This window comes from Balearica regulorum, chromosome 1 (assembly GCF_011004875.1).
Source record: "Balearica regulorum gibbericeps isolate bBalReg1 chromosome 1, bBalReg1.pri, whole genome shotgun sequence".
Lineage (NCBI taxonomy): Eukaryota > Metazoa > Chordata > Aves > Gruiformes > Gruidae > Balearica > Balearica regulorum.
This window is the reverse complement of record NC_046184.1, coordinates 182,374,336-182,389,575: the sequence shown is the minus strand read 5'-3', so window position 1 is coordinate 182,389,575 and position 15,240 is coordinate 182,374,336.

The following is a 15,240-nucleotide window of genomic DNA, read 5'->3' as shown; positions in this document are numbered from 1 at the left end:
CTCCAGGGATGGTGACTCAAACACTTCCCTGGGCAGCCTGTTCCAATGATTGACGACCCTTTTGGTGAAGAAATTTTTCCTATTATCCAATCTAAACCTCCCCTGGTGCACCTTGAGGCCATTTCCTCTTCTATTGCTTGTTACTTGGGAGAAGAGACCAACACCCACCTGGCTACAACCTCCTTTCAGGTAGTTGTAGAGAGCAATAAGGTCTCCCCTCAGCCTCCTTTTCTCCAGGCTAAACAACCCCAGCTCCCTCAGCTGCTCCTCATAGGACTTGCTCCTAGACCCTTCACCAACTTCATTGCTCTTCTTTGGACATGCTCCAGCACCTCAATGTCTTGAGGGGCCCAAAACTGAACACAGTGTTTAAGGTACAGCCTCACCAGTGTCAAGTACAAGGGGACAATCACTTCCCTGGTCCTGCTGGCCACACTCTTCCTGATACAAGCCAGAATGCTGTTGGCCTTCTTGGCCATCTGGGCACACTGCTGGCTCATGTTCAGACAGCTGTCAACCAGCACCCCCAGATCCTTTCTCACTAGGTATCTTTCCAGCCACTCTTCCCCAGGTCTGTAGCATTGCGTGAGGTTGTTGTGACCCAAGTGCAGGACCCAGCACTTGGCCTTGGGAGGGATAGATCAAGAAACAATGGACATAGCTGCGGCATGAGAAATTCTGACTCAATGTAAAGAAGAACGGTCTTACCGTGAGGGCGGACAAATATGTTAATAGGTTGCCCAGATAGACTGTGATATTTCTATCCATGAAGAGACTCAAAAGTCTGGACAAGTTCCTTAATAATCTCTTCTAACTGGACATGTTTTGACTAAATGATGTCTATAGACTCTTTTGAATCTATACTATTCAATAATTTTATGAAATTTGTGGCTTAGTTCACAGTGCAGTAGGAAGTATTCCCACGCTCAAATTTGGTTGTTGTAGTCAATTGCAAAATGTGTGATAGCTGCTAGGAAATGAGAATAACACTAGCATCCTAGCGAAACACTGAAAACTGAGAAAAGGAACTGATTTTAGAAATGTACTGAAAAGAACTCCAAGGCTAATCACTAATTTGTGGCTCTAATATTTACTTGTCCCAGAAATGCCTCTTACAAATGCAGTATATATCAATTCTTAGCAGATACAAACTAAAAAAGCACTTTTGATCATATGGTATTAATAAATTTTACAAAGAAAATAGTGTTCCTTCATTTGAAGATGAATTTGAGACACAGAAGTATATTTTTCCATTTTAAAATGAAGTGTTTGCATTTGGTTTTGGTTTTGTTGTTCTTTGAATATGTTCCCCCTCCCTCCATATTTTACATAATCATTTTGACACCTGAAGGAGCAATAAAGAAGTTTTATTGAGAAGTGTCCTTAGAGTTCAATGCATATTTCATGGCACTAACTTTCCTTCAACTTTGGTAAGTTGTAACTCTGGTTTGGGTCTCTATTTTGTTTAAATGTAAGGAACATGCTCAGAGGAGGTTTCCAAAGAAGCACAGAGAACTTTGGAAAAAGTTGTTGGGTTTTTTGGGGGTTTTTTTGTTTTGTTTTGGGTTTTTTTTGTGGGTTTTTTTGTTTTTTTTTTTTTTTTTTTTTTTTTTTGTTTTTGTTTTTGTTTTTGGTTTTTTGTTTTTTTTTTTTTAATGACTGGACATGTCCTCAAACCCCTTTGTGGAAAAATTAAATGTGAAAAAGCCAGGAAGGTGCATCTTGGAGAAAACAGGTGCCCTCATTAATTTATGGAATGTTTGTAGGTACTTATTACTATTTTTTATTCAAAAAACACACAGCCTGCTGTTTTTTAGCCCTGAAGATTATAGAAGTTGAAAATGCTTGTTTCCATTAAGATGGAAAGGTGATCTTCACTTCCTATAGTTATTTCCTCCTTTAACAGTGATTAGGACTGCATGAAAATTTTGTGATACCTGAAGCAATAGAAAAGGAAAAAATGGTTTTGAAGCAGAGGAAAAAAAAAAATCCTGACTACAGGAGGCAGTAATTGCTGTCATAATTATTTTTCTTTTCCTGCCCTCACTCAGTTGTCAATTTCTGATAGTAGCTGCAGGTTTAGTAGCAAGTAGCTCCTAAAAGTTCAAAAAACCCCTAAGACTCTTCTTGTAAAAACATCAGGTTTATTCTCCAATTATGCAAAACTCTCATTGCTTCTTAGAGGAACACAAGTGAAACTTTAGTAACTTCAAAGGTGGGGAAGTTTTGCACAAAGGTAAATCTTTCCAGACTTGTATCCTAACTTTTGTTTTAAATCTGAAATCCAACCAGTAGATGTACTAATTGATGGGCGAGAAGAGTAACTCTATCTTTTTTGGTTTGGGTTTCCCCTCCCCCCATCTCCATTACAGCAATTGGCATCTAGACAAATAGCTCCCAATGTATTCTCTCCAGGACTGGATAATGCAGTTTCTCCGCTGTAAGTAATGTGTTTCATTTTATACTTTAGAATCACAGAGAAAGAGAACATCAGCTGGACATCCACGTGCCTCCAGGTAAGATCAGCTGCATCTAACCCATTCTTCACAGGTGTTTGTCTCATCTATTCTTATAAACTTCCAGACATGATGATTCCACGCTTCCATGGATGATATTTTCTAATATTTACACATCCTTACTTTTATACATTTCTTATTCTAAAATCTTAACTGAATATTTCAGATGCAGTTTAGACCCATCCACAGTGAAGATGGAGAACAAAAGAATATAATCATCTTTGCACATAACTTTGTCATATTGAGTATCTTTTATGTCCCTTTGTTCTCCCCTAGACTTAGAGCGAACAGAACATTAGCAAAAATGAGGAATTTGATAGTATGGAAGATTTTGAATATGTCCCTGTACAAGTCATTATTGTTTTTTCACTAGTTTGGCAGTAAGGAAAGTCAAGGGATATGTTGGACACCAAATAATTTTAATTTTTGGTGCAAGAGTTGAAATATGAGGTGTAGCTTTTACAGGACCACTAAAACACTATTTGTATTTTATTTTTATTCCCTTATTTAGGAATGGCTGTGTCTTCTCAGCTTCTATCACTTCCTTTCTTTTTTTCCCTCCATTGGGTTTCCTGCTTGGCAGCATCTCTCTTCCCAGTCTCTTTCTTTGACCTGCCCTCAGTCCCTGTTACCTTTTTGTTTGCTAAACGTAGAAATTCTTTCTTTGTCAATTTTTCGTCTTCTTCCCTTCAGCTTCCTTTCCAGCAATTCTTATTCCTTTAAATTCTCCTGCAGGTGGTTTTGGTGTTGTTTTTTGCCTTTTTTGTTTGTTTTTTCCCCCCTGCCTCTCTGCATGTCTTCTTCATATCTTTTCTTCTCACACACATATACTCACTCCCTTGAAGGCTAAGGTAAACAGAAGAGGTCATGGTTGTGGGGGCATGTGGAATATAAGAGCATCTGGTTCATTAAGGTCATCAGATGAAGAAGCTTTTCAGGTCAAAGGGAATAATAACAAAGAAAGTGATAAACAAAACACAGACACAGAAACCTGATAAGCGAACAAATAAGGGAGACAATAAATGATACCAAAACTCCTCAAGCACTAAATGATGGGTCATTAAGAAAGTATGGGTACAGCTTTGAAGAGGGACAACCTGGGCTTTGTAACTGATAAGAAGAGTGAAACAAGGTGAACATGATCATTATGGATATTTCTGGGGGATCTGGGTGACTATGCAAAACCGTTAAGGATTGCGTAGGGGAAAGGTTATAGGTGAGGAAATGGGAAGCATCAGTGAGGGAAAAGGAGTGGGAACAGGAGGAAGTATAAAAGGTTTGACAGTATTTAAGCACTGACCAGTCCTCTTGTCTGCCTGAGCCCTGTGCCTGATCAATGCAGTCTATCTTCCTCTTCAGTTCTTTCTTCACCATTTTCTGTGTAATTTCCCTCTCTATCCCATGCCTGAGTGCTGCAAGGTCTAGGTGCTAGAATATGGAGAAGGAGCCACGGGTGACAGGGCTCACAGGTCTGTATGCCAGTGACTGGAGGGACTAAAACATTAGTCTCTGCATGCGAGTTATAAGGGTCAGTAGCTCTGTAGGGATATCAGTGTGTTTATATTTTCCCCTAATGAATTTAAGGTGATGTCCATGGATGTGTATATGTAATCCACTAGGAAATTTGAAGCTGGACTACCCAGTGAGAAGGAGGAAAACATGCATCTGGAAAGATTAAAAATCTTTATAAGGGAGTGCAGGTCCTTTATATCAGGGCAGGGGTATCAGGCAGGTGGAGGGTCCGTGCTGGTATCCAGGGGGACCTGCAAGTGTGGGGTGCCTGTGGGACGAGTGTGTGAGTGCTCCATGTTTGCAGTGAACACCCAGCTGGACCAGCTGGTGAGTTTGGGACCCATGGGGCTGGTAAGGTGGGGTCATGATCCGGGCAGAGGTGCTGGGCAGGCAGAGAGGCTGTGCTGGTGCTCAGAGGGTTCACGAATGTGCGTGTGCTTGTGAACCTGGAGAGTGTGGTGTGTGTGCTGCACTAGTGACCTTCTGCCTCTGCCAGCCTGAGAGGAGGAGGGGACGTGACAGTCTATACTTCTATGTGAGTTTTATGTTTGTTTAATGTATGTGGGTCCTGGCAGCGCTATTACATGGATGCTGTTGAAGGCAGTGCCCTGTGTGTGGCAGTCCATGCAACAGTCTACATAAGTGACTTCTGTAGCGTATGTGTGTGCACGCACCTCTCAGGGGTGCACACTCAGCCATGCTGCTGGCCAAGCCTGCAAACAGGAAAGCAGCAGCCATAAGAGTCAGCCTAGGATGGAGAGACCCAGGTCTGCAGCACACCTGGCTGGGCTCCATCATCCGGGAGGAGGAAGCCTTGAGTCCACTGCAGGCCATGGCTTCACAAAGACCTTAGGGTAGCACCTGAAGACCCAGTGTCTGGATCTATGTTCCTTGATCCCAGCCAGGAAAGCGTGTGACTGCAAAAGCACCCCTTATGACAGAGCTTTCTCAATAAACTTTGAACCTTCCAACCTGAATGTCTGGAGCATTATGACAGTTTAGGGAGAATAAGAAAAAAAAAAAAAAAAAAAAAGAAAGAAAAAAAAAAAAGGACTAACTTCAGTTTCTGGTGAAAGGTACCTGTAGATATTCTGCAATTATTGTCAACAGTGACAGTGCCTTGTTTTTCTTTTGCACTTCCACCACATACTGACTAGGGTGATTGTTTCAGTGATTTCTGTTTTGCAATAAATCTGAAATTATTTTCCTTGTCAGCATGCTGGCAGAAACAGCATGATGATACAGAAACAGTGACAAAACAAATTGGCAACAGACACTTCAAGTACCTTTGTCAGATATGAAATATGCGGTATCCAGCAAATAAATCTATTAGTTTTTAGTAACAACAACAACCGACAGTAAGACTAAAAAAAATCAGGCTTCTTGAATAGGTGGGCAAAGCTTTCCGAAGGATCTGCAAAAAACATTGTCTGCCTTTTGCCTTGGGCTGGACATGGCAGCAAATATGCATAATGAATACAGGATACAGGATTATTTATTCCATTACATGGAGTCTTCAGGTCAATTTGCAAACAAACTCAGGCACTAGAGTTGCTGCAGGAATATTTCTGATATTTTCAACAATGCAAGTCTTGAGTAGAGCTACATATATCTTACAGATTTTTGCTGGACTTTTTGTCTATCAGAAAATATGAATAGATGTGACCCTGATTAGTATGGCAATGCTAACAGTAGCCCACAGTATGCATCAATGCATTGACATAACTTGTTTTGTTTAGAAAGTCCTCATCTGATACAATTGTGTGTGCAGTAAGGATGTTTTGTAATTACTGAGAAGGCATAAATCTCAAAAATACAAACAGATTCCTTGACATTTCTTTATCAACACATAGTGGATACAGACAAAGGGACATTTGGAAGAAAAGGATATATTAACACAAATGAAACTTTTCTTTTCTGCATTTTTTTGTGGAAGGATAGCAGCTAGCAAGAGATGAGCACAAGTAATATAGTTTCAGTCTATTTTGTTGGGGCACAGTGATCCAACATGCTTACAATGCAAGTAACTGAAAATCTGGAACTTACTGCTTTAAAAACTTCTTAATACTCTTTTATTCAATATATTTGTGCCTAGTGGTACAGGACTTATCTGGGATCTAACTGTGATCTGTAATTATTTATAATATTCCCTTTAAGGTAGCAATCTAAATTAAAATTACTAGCCAGAAGGTTTTTTAAAAGAGCAACCCTAACCTCCTTAGAAAATCACAGGCATATTGATATAACTAGTTCATCATACATTTTCTAGCACCCTAAGGCATACCAAAGTCTTTTTTCTTTTTCCCTTTTTTTTTTTCTGTTCCATTTTCATATAGGATCTCATTGAGCTTCAAATTGTAAGCTTCTATATCAATTTTATTTTCTTGTTTATTGATCTCTTACTTTATGTAAAGGCAATGAAATGTGAATTTTGGGAAGCCACAGGACACTGGTAAATTTTTATATAATGTTGCTCACAACATTGACTCATTTATTCCCTTATTAACATGAAGTTTTTCTTTATTATCACTTGTAGAAAGGAGTATGATGAAAATCTGTTGCGAATCTCTAGTCTGGTTTGTCACTCAGCAGGGAAATAAATAAATGTCTCCAATAACTTTATCCAAAGCATTTTCTTTGGTAAACACAATAAAGTACACATAGAGACATGCAAGCAACGAAATACCAGAACATCTGGTGAACTGCAGGTGGGCCAGGAATATGAAGTCGAAACAGGTGCAGGGAAGCAGGTTTTCTGATTCTGAAATTGTATTAGATGCCGGTAGGTTTCTATATATGTAAGGCAATGACCTGCATGGTTTCCGCGTAGATTAGAATCAGTCACGTGTCATGTTCAAGAACATATTTCATGAGAGGATACAGCTGCAAAGAAAACAACTATTACATGGAGTTTTTAATTTTAATATATATATTTTAATTACAATGTCTGTGGATGTCCAAATCTCTTCATTCCTTCCCTCTCTCTTGTTCCCAAAATACCAATGCTTTTATAAAAATTAAATCTGATGTTAAAAAATCAATGTTTCTTAAGTAAAACTACTGTTACCTAAGGTGCATCTACTCTTCCCTTAATAGTACAGTTTGTTTGTTTTTTTAAATACTACTCAGTTACAAGTGTGGAAGGAAAAATAGATAATTCTTAGTAAAAAGGATGTTTCAAAAATCCCATAATATTTTTAAGATCCCAAAATAGGAGCTAATGCTTTCTAATCTCTCTGGCAAATTTGGCCACCAAAATTTATCTGAATCCTTTAGGATTGCAAAATAAGACTGTAAAATATTTCAGGATGTGGTGAGTTGACCCTGGCTGGAGGCCAGGTGCCCCCCAAAGCTGCTCTATCACTGCCCTCCTTAACTACACGGGGGAGAAAAAAGTGTAACAAAAGGCTCGTGGGTCGAGATAAGGACAGGGAGAGATCACTCACTAATTATCGTCACGAGCAAAACAGACCGAACTTAGAGAGGAAATTCATCTAATTTATTACCAAGCAAAACAGAGTAGAGGAATGAGAAATAAAATCACATCTTAAAACACCTCCCCCCACCCCTCCCATCTTCCCGGGCTCAACTTCACTCCCAGTTTTCTCTCCCTCCTCCCCCCAGCGGCACAGGGGGACAGGGAATGGGGGTTGTGGTCAGTTCATCACACGTTGTCTCTGCCGCTCCTTCCTCCTGAAGGGGAGGACTCCTCACACTCTGCCCCTGCTCCAGCGTGGGGTCCCTCCCACGGGAGACAGTCCTCCACCAACTTTTCCAATGAGAGTCCTTCCCATGGGCTGCAGTCCTTCACGAACTGCTCCAGCGTGGGTCTCTCCCACGGGGTGCAGACCTTCAGGACCAGACTGCTCCAGCGTGGGTCCCCCACGGGGTCACAAGTCCTGTCAGCAAACCTGCTCTGGCGTGGGCTCCTCTCTCCACAGGGCCACAGGTCCTGCCAGGAGCCTGCTCCAGCATGGGCTTCCCACGGGGTCACAGCCTCCTTCAGGTGCCTCCACCTGCTCCGGCGTGGGGTCCTCCACGGGCTGCAGGTGGAATCTCTACACCCCCTCATCCTCCCTCCATGGGCTGCAGGGGGACAGCCTGCTTCACCATGGTCTTCACCACGGGCTGCAGGGGAATCTCTGCTCTGGCGCCTGGAGCACCTCCTGCCCCTCCTTCTGCACTGACCTTGGTGTCTGCAGATGTTCTTACATCTTCTCACTCCTCTCTCTGGCTGCAAAAGCGCTCTCTAACTGTTTTTTTTTCCTTCTTAAATATGTTATCACAGAGGCGCTGATTGGCTTGGCCTTGGCCAGCGGCGGGTCCATCTTGGAGCCGGCTGGCATTGGCTCTGTCAGACACAGGGGAAGCTTCTGGCAGCTTCTCACAGAAGCCACCCCTGTAGCCCCCCCACTACCAAAACCTTGCCACACAAACCCAATACACCGGAATAAGGTATTTCATTTCATGTTGTGTATTTTAACCTCATCTAGAACTCTAAGGAGCAAGCTCTTTTCCATGACTCCTTATGTTGTTTTACTTCTACTAGGCTCTGTAAGTTGGTGAAGGAGGTTTAAAATGTTAATGTATCTCACTTGAATTCATTTGAATCTCATTTGAATTTATTATTTGTCATTTACCTTGTATAGCGTAGACAATACATACATCCAGATACACCTTTGGTACAAAGATAGCCACTGCTTTATGTGTTTCTGTCTGTGCTCATCATACTATGTACATTGCTCCAAGCAGTTGAGTGAGAATAAAGCAGAGATATTTCTATACCACATCCCTGGTGTTTGTATGGACAAGCAGGTTTCAAACTAAAGGTTTAAATTCAATCAAAAAAATCCAGAGAAAAAAATATGGATTCAAAATGCAAAAAAAACCACCCCACAACCAACCCAAGCCAACCCAAACCATATTTACTTAACTTAGTCACTGTTATTACATATTTACCAGTTACAGGTGCTAGACCAACCACTATAATCAAAGAAACTTGACTGTCTATTGTATGATGACTGCTTTTTGCTTACCAACTTTGCAGGTAGAGGCTTTTAATTTTTTGCTTACCTTATCAAACAGTAAATCTGTAGACTGTCTTAATACATACAGTTATGCCACTGGTCTCTAATTCAGTTCTGCTTTAAATTTCTTTCATTCTACCATTTGGAAAATAATATTTGCATCTCTGCTGTAATCCTCAAGCTGTTTTATGTTCCTCAAAAAGGACATAAGCATGCCCTGACTGCCAAGGGAAGCCTGGAGATATTTTTGCATTACCTCTTCCTAAGGATTGTTTTCCTCTTGCCTGCCAACAGTCAATATTACAGCCTCATCTGCCTGATGCTAATAGCCCAAGTTATCCCAAATCTGCTGAGCTTACCAACTAACCCATCTTTAAATTGATGCACCTACAGTACCTATTAAATAGGCTGCACAGTTGAAGTGGGAACTATCAGAATGGCTACCTTTGCCCTTCCACTATTTGTAGGCCATAAACTGAGCATAATTTGACCTATTTTCAAATAACTGCAGATGTATCAGCTATGCACACAAAGCTTGCAGACCAGCTTTATTATGTAGCACACTTGAAAAATGATGAACACCAAAACAATCATCAGCAAAGCCACTGAACAGTGATCTTATCAACATGTTCACCCTGAAAGTCTATTCCAGCATTAGCATCCCACTAAGAACAATGAAAACAGACCAATAATTATTATTTATGGCAGTCATGAGCCAAAATACGTTTTATTTTATGTTGCATATTAGCATTTAAACTAGTTCACTTCTTAAAATACACTTATGGGCCCAAACTTGAATCAGAGGTACAGCTGTTAAACATGCTTTTGGGTTTTCAAGGGAGGAGGGGATCCCTGTCAGCACACTCCACAAACAATAAGGAAGGGAAAAGGAAAAGATCACCCTTCCTGCCTGTGGCATTTTTACTTTGCCAACTATGTTACTGCTACTTCCAGTCGCATTTAAGAATCTCTTTGAAGATTTTAATACCTTAATATCCTACAGTATTTCCTTCCCTTCTTTCAGGATACACACCAGCCCCAGTGTGCCTGTGTAGTCTCCTATGAATCGGACGCATATCCCAGCTGGCGTGACTGCTGCCTCCGGGAACGCAGTGTGAAGGTACACAAGTTAACCCGGGCATCTACACACAGTAGCGTTAAAGACCTCTGGGGGTAAGTTTTCCTTGCAGAGTGGTTGCATTGCACATCTACATCCAACATTTATGGCAGTTCCAGGCTATACTGAACTATACGGTGCAGAAACACAAGCTCGATTGCTTCTTTTATCAGCTGTTTTCCAGTTAACTGTGGGAGAAACACTCTCCTTGATCTTTCTTTTCCTCTCACAGACTGTATTAGTTTTCCATTCTGTTCTGGAGGAGTTTATCTATACGTTCACTAAGCAGGGAGCCTAAGAAAACCTTCTTTAAATCTATGTCATCATAGTGAATACTTGTTTGGAGTTCTAATTCTCACCGAATTCAGATCAAATCTATCCAAAATAAACCCAGGGATTTAAATGGAGTTACTTCTCATTTAAACTTATGCAACTCACAGGTATATCAGGCAGATCAAAATCAAAATCATTGTTACTTTAAATGCAGAGATGGTTATTTTCTTTAGTGACCTGGAGGGTTGTTTTCTTGGGTTAGTAACTGTTGTAGCTGCTGATAGTCCTACTTAAGATTCCTGATGGAGGCACTTTGCTGTGCAAGTCACTGACACCTCCACATTTCTCTCAGTGACACAAGGTCGTAACTCCACGGATACAAATCAAGGTGTTTGCTATAATTGCAGAAGTTCTGATCATTATGCACATCTCTGCCATGAATTAATTTCATTGTTGTGTCTAAAAATCTGATTATCTAATGGCTTAAAGAATGCAAAATTGTTCAGAGCTATTAGTTTTTAACATAGATAACTTTACTCATGAGTCTGACTCTAGTCCATTGCACAGGTCTTATATGCAATTGGACTTCAGCTGTACCACTTTTTGGCTGAAAATACTAAAGTTTACCTTTTCTCTTCCATCTTTCCGTCCTTCCATCCTTCCTTTGTTTACAATATTGTGCTTGTTCTGAATGCTAAACGATATTATATCAAGGATAATTATAAGGAAATTGTAGGCAATCATAGGGACATTTGTATGAAAGCCAATGTACAACAGCACTTTAGGAAACAGAATGTTTTCAAAGGGATAGGATCCTAAAAATCTATCTTGCAGTATCATAATAAGGTAAATAATGATCTTTCTTACACTTAGAAAACTATTTCATTACTGCCTCTCCTCACCCCCCATCCAGAGATGTATGCCATGTTATGCTACGAAAGGTGGGAATTTACCATTCTAGATGAGACCACGGTTCCAGCCCAATTTGCTCTAACTGGTACTGACCACTGGTGGCTACTCAAGGTCACAGCATAAGAAATAGGGACATGGTAACTGAATATACAAGTCAGAATACCAGAATACTGGCTCCAGAGGGTCTGCCCTTCTTATCAGTACACTGCAAAAACAACCAAGTATTGCATCCATACAGGAAACTGCTCATCTTTGAGCTTGAACCTTGAGGAAGATAAACTATTCCTGGTAACTCGTCTGAACATTTTCCTACCAAATGCTCTTTGAGCAAGAATATAGTACCTTTCCAAAGAGATATTTGAAATGGCTCTACTGAAACATGCGTGGCAATAAGAGTTAGAGAATATACATTCTAGAAGAGGAGCTGTAAAAGAAAAAAAGTTAATATCATGGAATTCATCTTGAACATTTTCCAGAAGCTAACTGGAAATACATTTTAATTTAAAGTATCAATTGACCAAACAAACATTTGAAAAATCCAGTCCTCCAAAAGACAGGAATTGTTCTTATAAAATTGCTCTCAATTAGACTATTCAAATAAAAATTCCAGATAAAGAGTTTTAACATTAAGTTAAAACTAGGACTTTTTTTTTTCCTATTAAACTTTAGATACAAAGAGAAAAATGTTCATAAGTTATTCATTAAGTAAATTAAATATATATATTTTAGATACAGATCATATTATTTATTAATCAAGTGGATATAATATATACACATATATAAATATTGTAATGATAATTCTGAGAAGACTCGTAAAATTCCCATGAATATTCTGCAAACAGCAATCACTTTTTCCACTGTAATTATAAAGAAACTCTCATGTCTTTTCTGGCTCCCAGCTATCAGAGCATATGAACACCTTCCAATGTTTAATGATTTTAATTTCAAAACACTGATCTGGGAAGAAAATGCTATGCTTATGTTACAGAGGGAGTAAAGGAAGACTAGGACATAGCATCTTTAAGAGAGTGGCATGGCTTTGTCCCCAGCCACACTGGAAATCTTGTGAAGCAGCCCTCCATCCTTTATAATGACTAATCACTGGACCACACTTTGTCTCCATCTCTTGGCTTAATGACCGCATCTCTCTTAGAGCTGGGCTCTCTCTGAGGTGAGGATGGACCCCAGAATGTATCGTCATTGCCAGCCTGCTCAGGAGATAACCACGGCTGAGACAGCATGCCGAGCGTCGCCAAAGACCGATCTGCGCTGATAGGCACATGAGGAAACACTTTCGCAGTGTCTGTCTAAATTACAGCAGGGTCTAGCCCACAGTATCAATTTCTCACTTCTATGGGAATGAAGAGGTCAGTAAATCTTTCAGTGAAACTGGAAACAGCGCAACTCTGTTCTACATAAATGTGTGAAGGAGAAGTTCAAATGTTATCCCTGAATCACAGCCTTATATAAAATCAGCCTGCCACAATGTCAGCATCATATGGTAACACTTTAAACACTTTATTTAAGGATTTCATTTAGGAAACAATTACTGTATGTTTTTGTCTAATATAATTAATAGGTCAAGCAGCACTTATTAAGTCTTTAGGCATTAATTAACATTTAAAAATTATCACATGACACATTAATTAGATATCAATCACTTATTAGAATTACTGACATTTAATAAGCATTTTAATTTATACCAAACTATCCTGCTGCACATATCTTTCCAAACTACAAGCACCTGCAAATAGTACTTTAGGAGTTTAGCATGTTATGTCCTATTTTGTCTTTGTATTTAGCATGTATATAAAAACCTGATTAATACCTTATATACTTTAGTCATAAAAAGATATCTACATCTTTTCAGTTCACTAATAAATGACATGCTGAATAAAATGCATAACTTGCACATTAAAATAATTTTTAAGACATCATAGAAATTAACAGTGTCTTTGTCCTGTTTCTGTGTCAGATTTGAACTTAAATCCTGTTCTGATTCTACTGTCCTGTCCTGAGGAAAGAAATACAAATGTCCAAGTGTTAATTGCTGACCTCTGTCACCCATTAATTATGCATTCTTGTATCTTCTTTGATACTTCCCTTGCATAGCTATGTCCTATTGTCAAAATCTTGCCATTAGACACTTCACAGGCATGATCTCTCTCTTGACCTAATTGCACTTATTATCAGTCAATTTTTATAATACTAACTAGGTACTTAAGATGACATATAAAAACCCTACAGGGTGCCCAAAATTTACAAGACTAATGTCCATGTTGGCAACCTGACAAGAACCAGAGAGCTATGTTTCTTCTGGACATACTTTTGCATATTTTTTCCCACTAATATATGTACCAACCCATAAGATTCTTACATATTTGCAACTTTTCTGAACAAGTACCTGTTTATTCATTAGATGTTTCTTGTCCAATCTAGACCTATATAATAAATTAAGGTGGGTTTTTAGAGTGCAAATATGGAGGCATGGGCTACTTTAAACATGCACTTCCATGAGCTGACAACATCCTCCTTTATCTGGCTGCCTCTATCCTGCTCAGTGAACAGCAGCATCTGTAGTGGGACATACTTTACAATGTTATCCATGTGAAGCTGCAGCCAGAGACACACAAGAATGTGAGAGTGCGAGTCAACCATATGAGTTTCACCCACAATGCATGAGACTTGACAGATCTATAGCACTCCTGTGATGGCTTAATTGGGCTAGAACAGATAACAAGAAATAGTGAAAGTAAGCTCTCCAGATGTTCTGGGAATAGACATGTGAGTACCCATACTGTTTTCTTTCATTACAGATGTTAGTTGGATTAAGATACCAAATGTAGGATAACATGCTACATTTTCACCTTTTCCTGGCAGTTTTGACCAAGCCTAAGGGTAATTAACTGGCTTCATGCAGGCACTACACAGTTGTTCTGATGAGAGTAAGAATCAGACCAATGAGGAATGAAAACACTACAATTCTTTTTTTTTTTTTTTTTTTTTTTTTTTTTCCAAGGTGGAAAATGAAAAGGCAGTTGAGTTGAAGGCTAGATCACAAGGACACCTTGCAACACTGAGCCTCACAACACATTCATTCTTTAGCTATGTCAAACATGGGGATCTAAAGTAAACTAGTTTCCTAGGATCTCTCAGTAGTCCATTGAGAATGACAGGCATCACCAATGAATAGTTCAGAGCAGAAACAAAACTCATTTCTCAAGTACAATCCATAGCCTTCAGTTAAATACCTTAACTCTCTATACAATGCACGAAGAGGATTAAATGGGATTCACAACAGACAGCACGCTGTGCAAGGTTTATATAACAGAGAAGGTCAAGACTTAAATCCTGCACTTATGTCAGACCAGGTTTACAACTCAGAAACCTCTCCTGCACTAATGCACTTGTGTCCCTCCTTTCAAAATAACAGGCACCTTCTTGTAAAACACAAAGGTCAGGGGATGGTGTTCCTACTATTGAAATGAGATTCAGACTGAAGGGATTCAAATCCACATAACTATATGGCTCTGAGATGCTGAGGAATCTTCATTTTAGCACTGTGCTACTTCGCAGAAACAAATGCAGAACTCATTGGGCCAGAGAGGAAAGTGGAATCCCAGTGACTGCAGTCATCTGCTGAAGGAGAGGACACCTCCCTCTTGACCACATCTCCAAAGACTGCTATACTGCTTTATAAATCAAAAAGAGAACGAAGACATAAGCAGGCTTAGCAGCCAAGAACAAAATCATCTTTTTAAATTTTAACCCCCACTGAAATATCACTTAGGGTGCTTGCTCTTTCCACTGTCATGCACCTGCCTGGTGGAACTCATTGTCTCTTGACATCAGGAGATCCCTATTTTCTTCTTTTTAAGCCTAC